Source organism: Natrix helvetica (genome assembly GCF_964273705.1).
Source record: "Natrix helvetica genome assembly, chromosome: 2".
Taxonomy (NCBI): domain Eukaryota; kingdom Metazoa; phylum Chordata; class Lepidosauria; order Squamata; family Natricidae; genus Natrix; species Natrix helvetica.
The window spans coordinates 123346863-123359453 of record NC_138552.1 but is presented as its reverse complement, the minus strand read 5'-3'; positions in this window follow the sequence as shown (position 1 = coordinate 123359453).

Here is a 12591-nt window from a genome sequence, read left to right as displayed (position 1 = left end):
GGTCGTAGGGATGTATGGGGCAGGATGCGATCCCGCAGGTAGCTAGGTCCTGTGCCATGGAGCCCTTTGAAGATCGTAATCAACACCTTGAAACGCACCCGATAGACCACAGGAAGCCAGTGCAGCTCACGCAGGAGAGGTGTTACATGGGAGTATCTAGTACTCCCCATAATCACCCGCGCGGCCGCATTCTGGACCAACTGTAGTCTTCGAGTGCATCTCAAGGGAAGCCCCATGTAGAGAGCATTGCAGTAGTCTAGGTGAGACGTCACCAGCGCATGGGTGACTGTGCGTAAGGCATCCCGGTCCAATAAGGGGCGCAATTGGCGCACCAGGCGGACCTGGTGGAACGCCCCCCTTGCCACGGCTGTTACATGGTCATCCATGGACAGCCGGGCATCCAGGAGGATGCCCAAATTGCGCGCCCGCTCCATGGGGGCCAGTTGCTCGCCCCCGATGGCCAGAGATGGAAGCAACTGGTTGAACCGGGGGGCCGGAAGCCACAGCCACTCCGTCTTGGAGGGGTTGAGTTTGAGTTGGTTGTCACCCATCCAGACCCGTACGGCTTCCAAACACCGGAACATCATTTCGACGGCCTCGTTGGGGTGGTTCGGGGTGGAAATGTACAGCTGAGTATCATCAGCGTACAGATGATATCCCACCCCAAAACCACGAATGATCTCGCCCAGCGGCTTCATATATGTGTTGAACAGGAGAGGCGAGAGGACCGACCCCTGTGGCACCCCACAAGTGAGGGGGCTCAGGGTCGATCTCTGCTCCCCTGCCAACACATGTTGCGTCCGGCCGGAGAGGTAGGAGCCGAACCACCGTAAAACGGTGCCCCTAACCCCCAACCCCTCCAGCCGGTGCAACAGGATACCATGGTCGATGGTATCAAAAGCCGCTGAGAGATCTAATAGGACCAGGATAGAGGAACAGCCCCTATCTCTTGCCCTCCAGAGATCATCAACCAACGCGACCAAGGCCGTCTCCGTGCTGTGCCCGGGTCGGAAGCCGGACTGGCGTGGGTCTAGATAATCATTTTCCTCCAGGTGACGTGGGAACTGTTGAGCCACCACACTCTCTACAACCTTCGCTACGAAGGGAAGGTTGGAGACAGGACGATAATTGGCTAGCTCCGTTGGGTCCAGGGAAGGCTTCTTGAGTAAGGGTCTCACAACTGCCTCTTTCAAGGAGGCCGACAGAGACCCCTCGCCCAACGAAGCATTCACCAGCCCCAGGAGCCAGTCGCCTGTAACCTCCCAGGATGCCAGTACAAGCCAGGAGGGACACGGGTCCAATAAACATGTGGTAGGTCGCAGACGCCCACGTAACCTGTCCAAATCCTCGATGGCAACCGAGTCAAACTCCTCCCAGAGTGGTCTCTCAAGACTCGCCTCGGGCGTCTCCCCTAGCCCACTGAAAGGGACCCATTCCCTCCAGATTTGAGCGATTTTATCCTGCAGATATTTCCCAAATTCCTCTGCCCTGCCCTGTAGAGGGGCTTCCCGCGGCCTCTGTGACAGAAGGGAGCGGGTCACCTGGAACAGGGCGGCAGGGCGGTTATCTGCGGATGCAATAAGAGCGGCACAATTTTGACATTTGGCCGCTCTTAATGCCACAAGGTATGTCCTTAAGTAGGTTCGTACCTGTGCTCGGTCAAATTCGGAGCGGGAGGATCTCCAACGACTCTCTAGGCGTCTCTTGTGGCGTTTCATCACCCTTAGCTCCTCGGTAAACCAAGGGGCCAGGGTGGTTCGTTGCCGCAGGAGAGGCCGCAAGGGTGCCACCCAGTCTAGGGCCCCGGCAGTCGCACTATTCCATGCGGCTACCAGGTCCTCTATCCAGGGGCGGGTCAGGTCTACAGGAGGTGGCCCAAGCTCCGTCTGGAACTTATCTGGTTCCATCAGGCACCTGGGACGGAACCATCTAATGCCTTCCGGCTCCGCCTCCCCGCAGCGGGGGTAGCACCAGGGAAGTCAAGTTGGAGAAGTGAGTGATCTGACCATGACAGGGGAGTGATAGTTAAATCCTCTATTCCCAGATCACTCATCCACTGGCCAGAGACAAAAACGAAGTCCAGCGTGTGGCCTCCTTCGTGCGTAGGGCCCTGAATTAATTGAGTCAGGTCCACGGCTGTCATGGAAGCCATGAACTCCCAAACCACCTCAGACGCTTCTCCCATCGATGGCAGGTTGAAGTCCCCCATCACTAAAAGTTTGGGGGTCTCAACCGCCACCGATGCGATCAGCTCGAGGAGTTTAGGCAGGGCCGCTGATGTATAGCAAGGAGCCAGGTATACTATCAGCAGGCCTAACTGTCCCCCTGGGCCCCATCTCACGACAAGGGACTCACACCCGGATGTCTGCGGCACAGTGAACTCTCTCGGCTCTAAGGATTCCCGGATAATCACCGCTACCCCACCGCCCCTTCCCTGGGCCCGTGGCTGGTGGAATGCTCGATAACCTGGTGGGCACATTTCCACGAGGGGTAGACCTCCCTCGTGGCCCAACCAGGTCTCTGTTATTCCTGCGAGGTCCGGCTCCCCCTCCAAAATCAAATCATTGATGAGAGGGGCCTTGTTGACAACGGACCTCGCATTGCATAACAACAGCCTCAGGCCCTGGGTCTATAGATCCTGACCACCTAGCATGCGGGGGTTGGTACAAACGACCGGGTATGACCAATAACCACAGTCTCCTGACCGACTATGAGTTCTTAATCTGTCCTCGCACCTACCCCTCCCTACGACCGTTGGTATCAAGGAGCCCTGTATTGGAATGCTATCTTCCCTCTCCTCCCCCACTCCGCTCCCTCCTCTCTCGACCACACCTATTCGCCTGGCTCTACCATCACTCCTGACCTGATCCACCCCCCCCAACCCTGGAACCCCTTAAAATTATTAAAAAACGATTAATTAAAAAGCCCCTTAGTTTACGCTTCCTCCACCTCTCTGGGTTAATAAACCCGTCCTCAAGGTGGGCCCTTGAAAGGGCTGGAGGCCATACCTGCGAGAGGGGGGACTCTCGCAGTAGCAGTAGGTCAGACCTTGTGTGCGTGAGAATCAAACAATTGTATCACAGGGGCAAGATTATTTCAAGTGCCTGTAGATGGAATCATAGTTTGTCATGAGATTGTCCTTACCCTAGATGGAAAGGGTAAGTTGGTGGGCTAGCCGACTAGCTAGATTTATCTAAGGAGGATCTCAGGATGGTATTGAAGCCGATTAAAGCAGGATGTTAAGGGCAAAGCCATAGTCATGGTAATAGAAAAAATTGATGGAATTCGAAGTTTTAGCAAGGGAGGCAGTTGTCAACAGGAATAGAATGGAAAAAGTCAAACCTTCAGCAGATGTCTACCAATCCCCCCGTGTCTCTCCTCCATGTCCAGTCCCAGGGAAGAATGGCCATCTGCCTCCCCCATCCAGACCCGAACGGCTTCCAAGCACCGGGACATCATTTCGACGGCCTCATTGGGGTGGTTTGGGGTGCAGATGTACAGCTGCGTATCATCAGCGTACAGGTGATATCCAACCCCAAAACCACGGATGATCTCACCCAGCGGCTTCACATATGTGTTGAACAGGAGGGGCGAGAGGACCGACCCCTGCGGCACCCCACAAGTGAGCGACCTCAGGGTCGACCTCTGCTCCCCTGCCAACACACATTGCATCCGGTCGGAGAGGTAGGAGCAGAACCACCGCAAAACGGTGCCCCCAACTCCCACCCCCTCTAGCCGGCGCAATAGGATACCATGGTCGATGGTATCAAAAGCCGCTGATAGGTCTAATAGGACCAGGATAGAGGAACAACCCCTATCTCTGGCCCTCCAGAGATCATCCACCAACGCGACCAAGGCCGTCTCCGTGCTGTGACCGGGCCGGAAACCGGACTGGCGCGGGTCTAGATAATCGGTTTCCTCCAGGTGACGTGGGAACTGTTGTGCCACCACACTCTCTACAACCTTCACTAAGAAGGGAAGGTTGGAGACGGGACGATAATTAGCTAGCTCCGCCGGGTCCAGAGAAGGCCTCTTGAGTAAGGGCCTCACCACCGCCTCTTTCAAGGCGGCCGGTAAGGACCCCTCACCCAATGAAGCGTTCACTAGACCCAGGAGCCAGCCTCGTGTAACCTCCCAGGATGCCAGTACAAGCCAGGAGGGACACGGGTCCAATAAACATGTAGTGGCTCGCAGTCGCCCACGTAACCTGTCCAAATCCTCGGGGGCAACAGAGTCAAACTCCTCCCAGCGTGGTCCCTCAAGATTCGCTTCTGACGTCTCCCCCGGTCCACTGAGGGGGGCCCATCCACTCCGGATCTGAGCGATTTTGTCCTGCAGATATTCCCCAAACTCCTCTGCTCTACCCTGCAAAGGGGCTTCCCGCGGCCTCTGTAATTGGAGGGAGCGGGTCACCCGAAACAGGGTGGCAGGGCAGTTGTCTGCGGACGCAATAAGAGCGGCACAATGTCTACGTTTGGCCGCTCTTAATGCCACAAGTTAGGTCCGTAAATAGGCTCTTACCTGTGTTCGGTCAGATTCGGAGCATGAGGACCTCCACCTGCTCTCTAGGCATCTCTTGTGGCGTTTCATCACCCTTAGCTCCTCGGTAAACCAAGGAGCCAGGGTGGTTCGTTGCCGCAGGAGAGGCCGCAAAGGCGCAAACCGGTCCAAGGCCCCGGCAGCCGCCCTATTCCATGCGGCCACCAGGTCCTCCATCCGGGAGCGGGTCAGGGCTACAGGAAGTGGCCCAAGCTCCGTCTGGAACCTATCCGGTTCCATCAGGCGCCTGGGGCGGAACCATCTTGGACAATCTGGTTCCGCCTCCCCGCGGCGGGGGGTAGCTCCAGGGAAGTCGAGCCGGAGAGATGAGTGATCTGACCATGACAGGGGTGTAATAACCAAATCCCCTATTCCCAGATCACTCGTCCACAGTCCAGAGACAAAAACAAGGTCCAGCGTGTGGCCACCCTCGTGTGTGGGGCCCTGAATTAGTTGGGTCAGGTCTATGGTTGTCATGGAAGCCATGAACTCCCGAGCCGCCTCGGATGCTTCACCCGTCGACGGGAGGTTGAAATCCCCCATAACCAGAAGTTTGGGGGTCTCAACCGCCGTCTCTGCGATCAGCTCGAGGAGCTCAGGCAGGGCCGCTGATGCATAGCGAGGAGCCAAGTATACAATCAGCAAGCCCAGCTGCCTCCCTGGGCCCCATTTCATGCCAAGAGACTCACACCCAGATATCTGTGGCACAGTGAACTCCCTCGGTTCCAGACTCTCCCGTATAATTACCGCCACCCCACCACCCTTACCCAGGGCCCGTGGCTGATGAAATGCACGGTAGCCCGGTGGGCACATTTCCACGAGGGGTAAACCACCCTCGTGGCCCAACCAGGTCTCCGTTATCCCTGCAAGGTCCAGCTCCCCTTCCGAGATCAACTCATTAATGAGGGGGGCCTTGTTGACAACGGACCTTGCATTGCAAAGTATCAGCCTCAGGCCCTGGCTCTGTAGGTCCTGGCCACCTAGACTGCGGGGTTGGTGCAAGCGACTGGGCGTGTCCAACAGCCACGGTCTCCCAACCGACTACGAGATTTTCTTCCATCCTCGCACCCACCCCTCCCCATGACCGTTGGAATAGGACAACCTTCTATTGGAATATCATTCTCCCTCCCCCCACTCCGCTCACTCCCCTCCTGACCTCACCTGTTCACCTGGCACTGGTCCCCCTCCTGGCCTGATTAACCCTCCCACCCACCCTGGAGCCCCCTAAAACATATAAAAAACATTTTGTTAAAAAACCCCTGAGTCTACGCTTCCTCCACCTCTCTGGGTTAACGAACCCGTCATCAAGGTGGGCCCTTGAGAGGGCAGAGGGCCATACCTGAGAGAGGGGGGACTCCCACAGTAGGAGCAAGTCTGACCTCAAATATATGATGGAAAGAGCTATAACAGGGCCAGGGTGCTGTCGATGTTAAGTGAGTCAACAAGCCAGGGTTCCATACGAAGGGGATAGCAGTGCCTATAGTCACATCTAGATGAAAAAATGGTGAGCTGGTCAGGTGGTCGGATGATAGGTCGGATGATAGGTGGATGGAGGCCAGGAGACAGTCCATGGTGGGCGGTAAAAGGCAGATAGTCCATGGTAAATAATTGATGATAAGCGGAGGGGGCAGATGAACAGTAAGATGGTAGGGGTGAAAGATGGTAGGGGGGTAATCTAGCAGGTACGCACCGACAGTCAGCTGGAAGCAGTTGTAGATAGCCAGATATCAGGCGGGCAGATAATTGCAGATGGTCAGCGAGGGGCGCCTGGGCACAACCATGGCAGGCAGCTGGCAGGAGGCCGATGGATCCTCTGCCAACCTGGCGATAAGCCTCCTGCCAGTCTCCAGGGCGAGCCCCGCCCTGCCCCCGGTGCCACAGGTCTCCCTCCTTCTGCCGAGGCTCCAGCGCAGACCTCTAGCATCTAGTCCCCGTCATTGCCTGCCTCCCCATGCTTCGGCGACTCCCAGCCGCTGCTCCAGGCCCAAGCGCCGCTCTGGCCGGCCTATGGCCCTCCCGCAGACCTTCCATCGGCCTCCGGCGCCTCGAGCCTCGCTCAGCCCCCGCACGGCCCTCACCAGGCTTCCCGCTAGATCGCACTCACAGCGGCCGAGAATTTTGGTATTCGGCGTCTCCAGTCACCACCGCCGCTGTCGTCGCCGCTCTGGTCGCCGGAACGAGTGCCGTCGCCGCTTAGGTCGCTTGGGACATCGCCGCCGCCCCCTTTGTCGTTCCTCTGCTGCCGCCGTCGCTGCTGCCGCCGCTGTCACCATCACCGGCCTCCAGCTCCGACTCCAGCTCCAGCTCCAGCCGGTGCCTTCCCCTCCCCTCCCCTGGCTGTTCGACCACCCTGGAGGACCAATTTAGGTCCTAGGAAAAGCCAGGGTGGTCGTTGATCTGATTCCTGGCCCTCAAGGTGGAAAGACGGCCGGCAGCATCCCCTGCCCCGTCAGAGAGCCCCCGTAAACATACGGAGCTCAGAAGCCAGCCGCCATTTCCCCGGAAGCTCCTCCCTCAGTCGTCCAGGAAGGTTCTCGTCGTTCCCCAGTCGCTTTCGAGGACTGCGGAGCACGAGCCAGCGGAGCACGCTCAGGAAGGCGGTGAATGGGATCACGTGTGCTGGAGGCTGAGGCAGCCTGAGCCTCCAGCACACGTGGTCCCATTCCCCGCCTTTCTGATGACATCACCAGCCTCACCAGCCATAAACCTCACCGCACATCACTGGTATAATGAACATGGCTGTGTCCCCTGCTTTACAGTATAATTTCTCTTAAGTTTCTAGTTTTGAAAGGACCAGGCCTTTTCTTTCTCCTGCTGAGAGAATAGCTGTGGTATGTTACTCCATATGTATCTGAAAAAAGACATTTTTTCAGGAGGTTGTTGCGTCTAGCTAACAATCTGCAGTACTGTGTAATAGGATTAACCAATCTTCTATAACATATAGAGCAAGAATGAAGTTTGTTTTCGGACATCTTTGGAGAGTAAATATATGCCGATGATGGATTGTGCTGGACCAAGTCTTAGACAGGGCAACACCTAACAGTGGTTTCTCTTTCAGGAATCCTCTCTTCTTTGCTCTCTTACAATACTTCCTTTTGTAACCCTTCCAATGCACTAAATACTGTAAGCAATCCCTATTCAGCCTGGAATCTAAGATTTGTTTCACTTCATAATGTGTTTCCCCTTCTACCACTACAGGAGGAGGGGGAGCTTGGGTGGACGGTCTTATGCTGGACCCAATTACTGGTTTCAACAAGCTACGATGAAATACTGGGTAAATTTTCCCTAGAATTCTTAGTAGACTGAGTCGAACTGTCACTGGGTTAACTATCTTCACTATTGGGAATGGACCTAGAAATTTTGGACCAAATTCCTTGCTAGGCATTCTTAATCTCATGTATTTGGTAGATACAAAAACTTTGTCCCCCACACGAAAGGGGGTTTCGAGCGAGCGGTGTTTATCAGCTTGCTTCTGGTAGGCTTCTGCCGCATCTGCTAGAGCTTTCTTCGTATTTTCCCATCCTTTCTTTAGTGTGTCCATCCATTCATTCAAAGACATAGAGGAGGGGGGTTCTCTAGGCAGCTCAGGCATGGGAACAAATTCCATGCCACTGGTAATCTGGAAAGGAGTTAATCCAGTGCTGCTGTGGATCGCATTGTTGTATGCCACTTTGGCGAGGGTAGCAAGTCCGACCAGTTGTCTTGCTGATAGTCCATGTAACAACGGATGTATTGTTCCACCATCTCATTGGCTCTCTCTCCTGCGCAATTTATGCTGGGATGAACCTCTGAGCTCAGTTCCTGTGTGGACCCAATGGATCTCAGGACCTCTCTCCAGAACCTGGCTGTAAACTGGACTCCGCGGTCTGAAATGATCCTCTTGGGCATTCTGTGCAGGCGATAAATGTGTTTCACAAACATTTTCGCTAATTTCTTTGCGGATGGCAACCCTGAGCAAGCGCTGAAGTGCGCCTGCTTGGAAACCAAATCAATAACTGTCCAGATTACTCTGTTCCCACTGCTGTCTGGGAGTTCAATGATGAAATCCATTGCGACCTCTTTCCATGGCCGGTTAGGGCTGGCCACTCATTGTAGTAGTCCAGGGGACTTCTCCGGCAGTGGTTTCATTGTTGCGCAAGTAGCAAAGCTTTTTACGTAATCTTTCACCTCTGATTTAATCTTTGGCCACCAAAATTGATGCCTGGCAAGGTGGAGCGTTTTTAGGAATCCAAATGGCCTCCTAGTTCCGCCTCATGACTTTGCTGTAGAACTTTCAGCCTCAACCCTGCTGGGACACAGTTTTGACCCCTTCCAGGTTAATCCATTTTCCATCATTAGGATATCCTGGTTATTGTTGAGCCACTGGTCTGTTGGGAGTGCCAATTTCATAGCTGTCATCAGCTTATCCGGCTTTGGTTAGTGACTTGGGCTGTCTTTTGGTAGAAGGAGGGAATGATGGGGGGAACGACTTCTCCCTTCTTACTGTCGTACTGTGGTTTTCTCAAAGAAACATACCCCCCAACAAGAGTTTTGGTACTTGTTGGATCCCTGGGTTTTTTGTCTCTGCGCAGGTGCTGCAGGTTCTGGGCTCTTGGGTTCAATCATCCCATGGTGGCCCTTTTCCTCCATTAGTGGTAGCGGCCCAAACACAATTATCAATTTCCTACTGCCATCTTCCCACTTTATCATAGGCTTCCACTTGTCAAGCCATGCAAGCCCCAAGATAATATTTTCCGGCCTCTCTGGAGCCACAATGAATCTGAGAAACTCATAGTGGCAGCCCACTTGTAATGATTGTTTGTATGTTTTTAAATTTATTCCTGTACACCGCCCCGAGTCCCTCCGGGGAGAGGGGGCGGTCTAGAAATTTAATAAATTATTATTATTATTATTATTATTATTATTATTATTATTATTATTATTATTATTATACGATTGTATCACAGCGGCCAGTTGATTCGCCGGATTTAATAATAATAATAATAATAATAATAATAATAATAATAATAATAATAATAATAATAATAAATATTTATTTCTTAGCCGCACCCTCTCCCGAAGGACTCGGGGCGGCGTACAATGAAACATATGAAATAAATATGGACAAAACAAACATATAACAGAGACATATACCGAGACATACACAAGGAGGAGGTCGGCTGATAAATAAAACAATTAAAATACAATATTTAAAAACCCCTAGATAATTAAATATAATTAAAATACCCAGTAAAAGCCCGTCAGGAGCGATATGGTTAGATCAAAGTTGAGCCAGGCCAGCTGCTTGGAATAGGTGGGTCTTAAGCTTAATACGAAAGGAGCGGAGGTCAGAGGTATTCCTAATATCCGGAGGGAGGTCATTCCACAGGGCTGGGCCCACCACAGAGAAGGCTCTACTCCTAGGCGCCGCCCCCCGACACTGTCTTGTGGACGGCACCTGGAGGAGGCCCTCTCTGTGCGAGCGGATTGGTCGCAGGGATGTATGGGGCAGAATACGATCCCGCAAGTAACTAGGTCCTGAGCCATGGAGCGCTTTAAAGATTATTATCAAAACCTTGAAACGCACCCGATAGACCACAGGAAGCCAGTGCAGCTCGCGCAGGAACGGTGTCACATGGGAGTACCTAGTACTCCCCATAATTACCCGCGTGGCTGCGTTCTGGACCAACTGTAGCCTCCGGGTGCATTTCAAGGGAAGCCCCATGTAAAGAGCGTTACAGTAGTCCAAGCGAGACGTCACCAGCGCATGAGTGACTGTGCGTAAGGTGTCCCGGTCCAGTAGGGGGCGCAATTGACGCACCAGGCGAACCTGGTGGAACGCCCCCCTTGCCACGGCTGTCACATGGTCATCCATGGACAGCCAGGCATCCAGGAGGATGCCCAAATTGCGTGCCCGCTCCACGGGGGCAAGTTGAATGCCCCCAATGGCCAATGATGGAATTAATTGGCTGAACCGGGGAGCTGGTACCCACAGCCACTCCGTCTTGGAGGGGTTGAGCTTGAGTCGGTTGTCATCCATCCAGATCCGTTCGGCTTCCACACACCGGGACATCACGTCGATGGCCTCGTTGGGGTGGTTCGGGGTGGAAAAGTACAGCTGAGTATCATCAGCGTACAGATGGTATCCCACCCCGAAACCACGGATGATCTCACCCAGCGGCTTCATATATGTGTTGAAGAGGAGAGGCGAGAGGACCGACCCCTGTGGCACCCCACAAGTAAGGGGGCGTAGGGTCGACCTCTCTTCTCCTGCCAACACACGCTGCGTCCGGTCAGAAAGGTAGGAGCCGAACCACCGCAAAACGGTGCCCCGGACCCCCAGCCCCTCCAGCCGGCGCAGCAGGATACCATGGTCGATGGTATCAAAAGCCGCCGAGAGGTCTAATAGGACCAGGATAGAGGAACAACCTCTGTCTCTGGCCCTCCAGAGATCATCCACCAACGCGACCAAGGCCGTCTCCGTGCTGTGACCAGGGCGGAAGCCGGACTGGCGCGGGTCTAGATAATCATTTTCCTCCAGATGTCGAGGAAACTGGTAGGCCACCACACTCTCTACAATCTTCGCCAAAAAGGGAAGGTTGGAGACAGGACGATAATTGGCCATCTCCAAAGGGTCCAGGGAAGGCTTCTTGAGCAAGGGTTTCACCACTGCCTCTTTCAAGGCGGCCGGGAGAGACCCCTCGCTCAGTGAAGCATTCACTAGGCCCAGGAGCCAGTCTCGTGTAACCTCCCAGGATGCCAGTACAAGCCAGGAGGGGCACGGGTCCAATAAACATGTGGTGGGTCGCAGTCGTCCACGCAATCTGTCCAAATCCTCGATGGCAACCAAGTCAAACTCCTCCCAGATCGATACCTCAAGACTCGCCATGGACGTCTCCATTGGATCACTGACAGGAACCCAATCCTTCCGGATTTGAGCGATTTTATCCTCCAGATATTTACCAAATTCCTCTGCCCTGCCCTGTAGGGGGGCCTCCCATGGCCTCTGAAACAAGAGGGAGCGGGACACCCGAAACAGGGCGGCAGGGCGGTTGTCCGCGGATGCAATGAGAGTGGCACAATATTGGCGTTTGGCCACTCTCAATGCCACAAGGTACGTCCTTAAATGGGCTCGTGCCTGTGTTCGATCAAATTCGGAGCGAGAGGATCTCCAACGACTCTCTAGATGTCTCTTGCGGCACTTCATCACCCTTAGCTCCTCGGTAAACCAAGGGGCTAGGGTGGATCGTTGCCGCCGGAGAGGCCGGAGAGGCCGCAAAGGCGCCACCCGGTTCAAGGCCCCGGTAGTTGCATTATTCCACGCAACTACCAGGTCCTCTACCCGGGGGCGGGTCAAGGTTACAGGAGGTGGCCCAAGCTCCGTCTGGAACCTATCAGGTTCCATCAGGCGCCTGGGGCGGAACCATCTGGAACTTTCCGGTTCCGCCTCCCCGCAGCGGGAGGTAGCACCAGGGAAGTCAAGACGGAGGAGTGAGTGATCTGACCATGACAGGGGAGTGATGGTTAAGTCCCCTCCTCCCAGATCACTCAGCCACTGGCCAGAGACAAAAACAAGGTCCAGAGTGTGTCCTCCCTCGTGTGTCGGGCCCTGAATCATTTGAGTCAGGTCCATGGCTGTCATGGAAGCCATGAACTCCCGAACCCCCTCTGATGCTTCTCCCATCGATGGCAGGTTAAAATCCCCCATCACTAAAAGTTTGGGGGTCTCAACCGCCACCGATGCGATCAGCTCGAGGAGTTCGGGCAGGGCCGCTGATGTATAGCGAGGAGCCAGGTATACTATCAGCAGGCCCAACTGTCTCCCAGGCCCCCATTTCACAACAAGGGATTCACATCCGGACGTCTGTGGCACAGTAGACTCCCTCGGCTCTAAGTCCTCCCGAATAATTGCTGCCACCCCACCGCCCCTTCCCTGGGCCCGGGGCTGGTGAAATGCTCGGTAGCCTGGTGGGCACATTTCGACAAGGGGAAGACCTCCCTTGTGGCCCAACCAGGTCTCCGTTATTCCCGCGAGGTCCGGCTCCCCCTCTAAAATTAGATCGTGAATGAGGG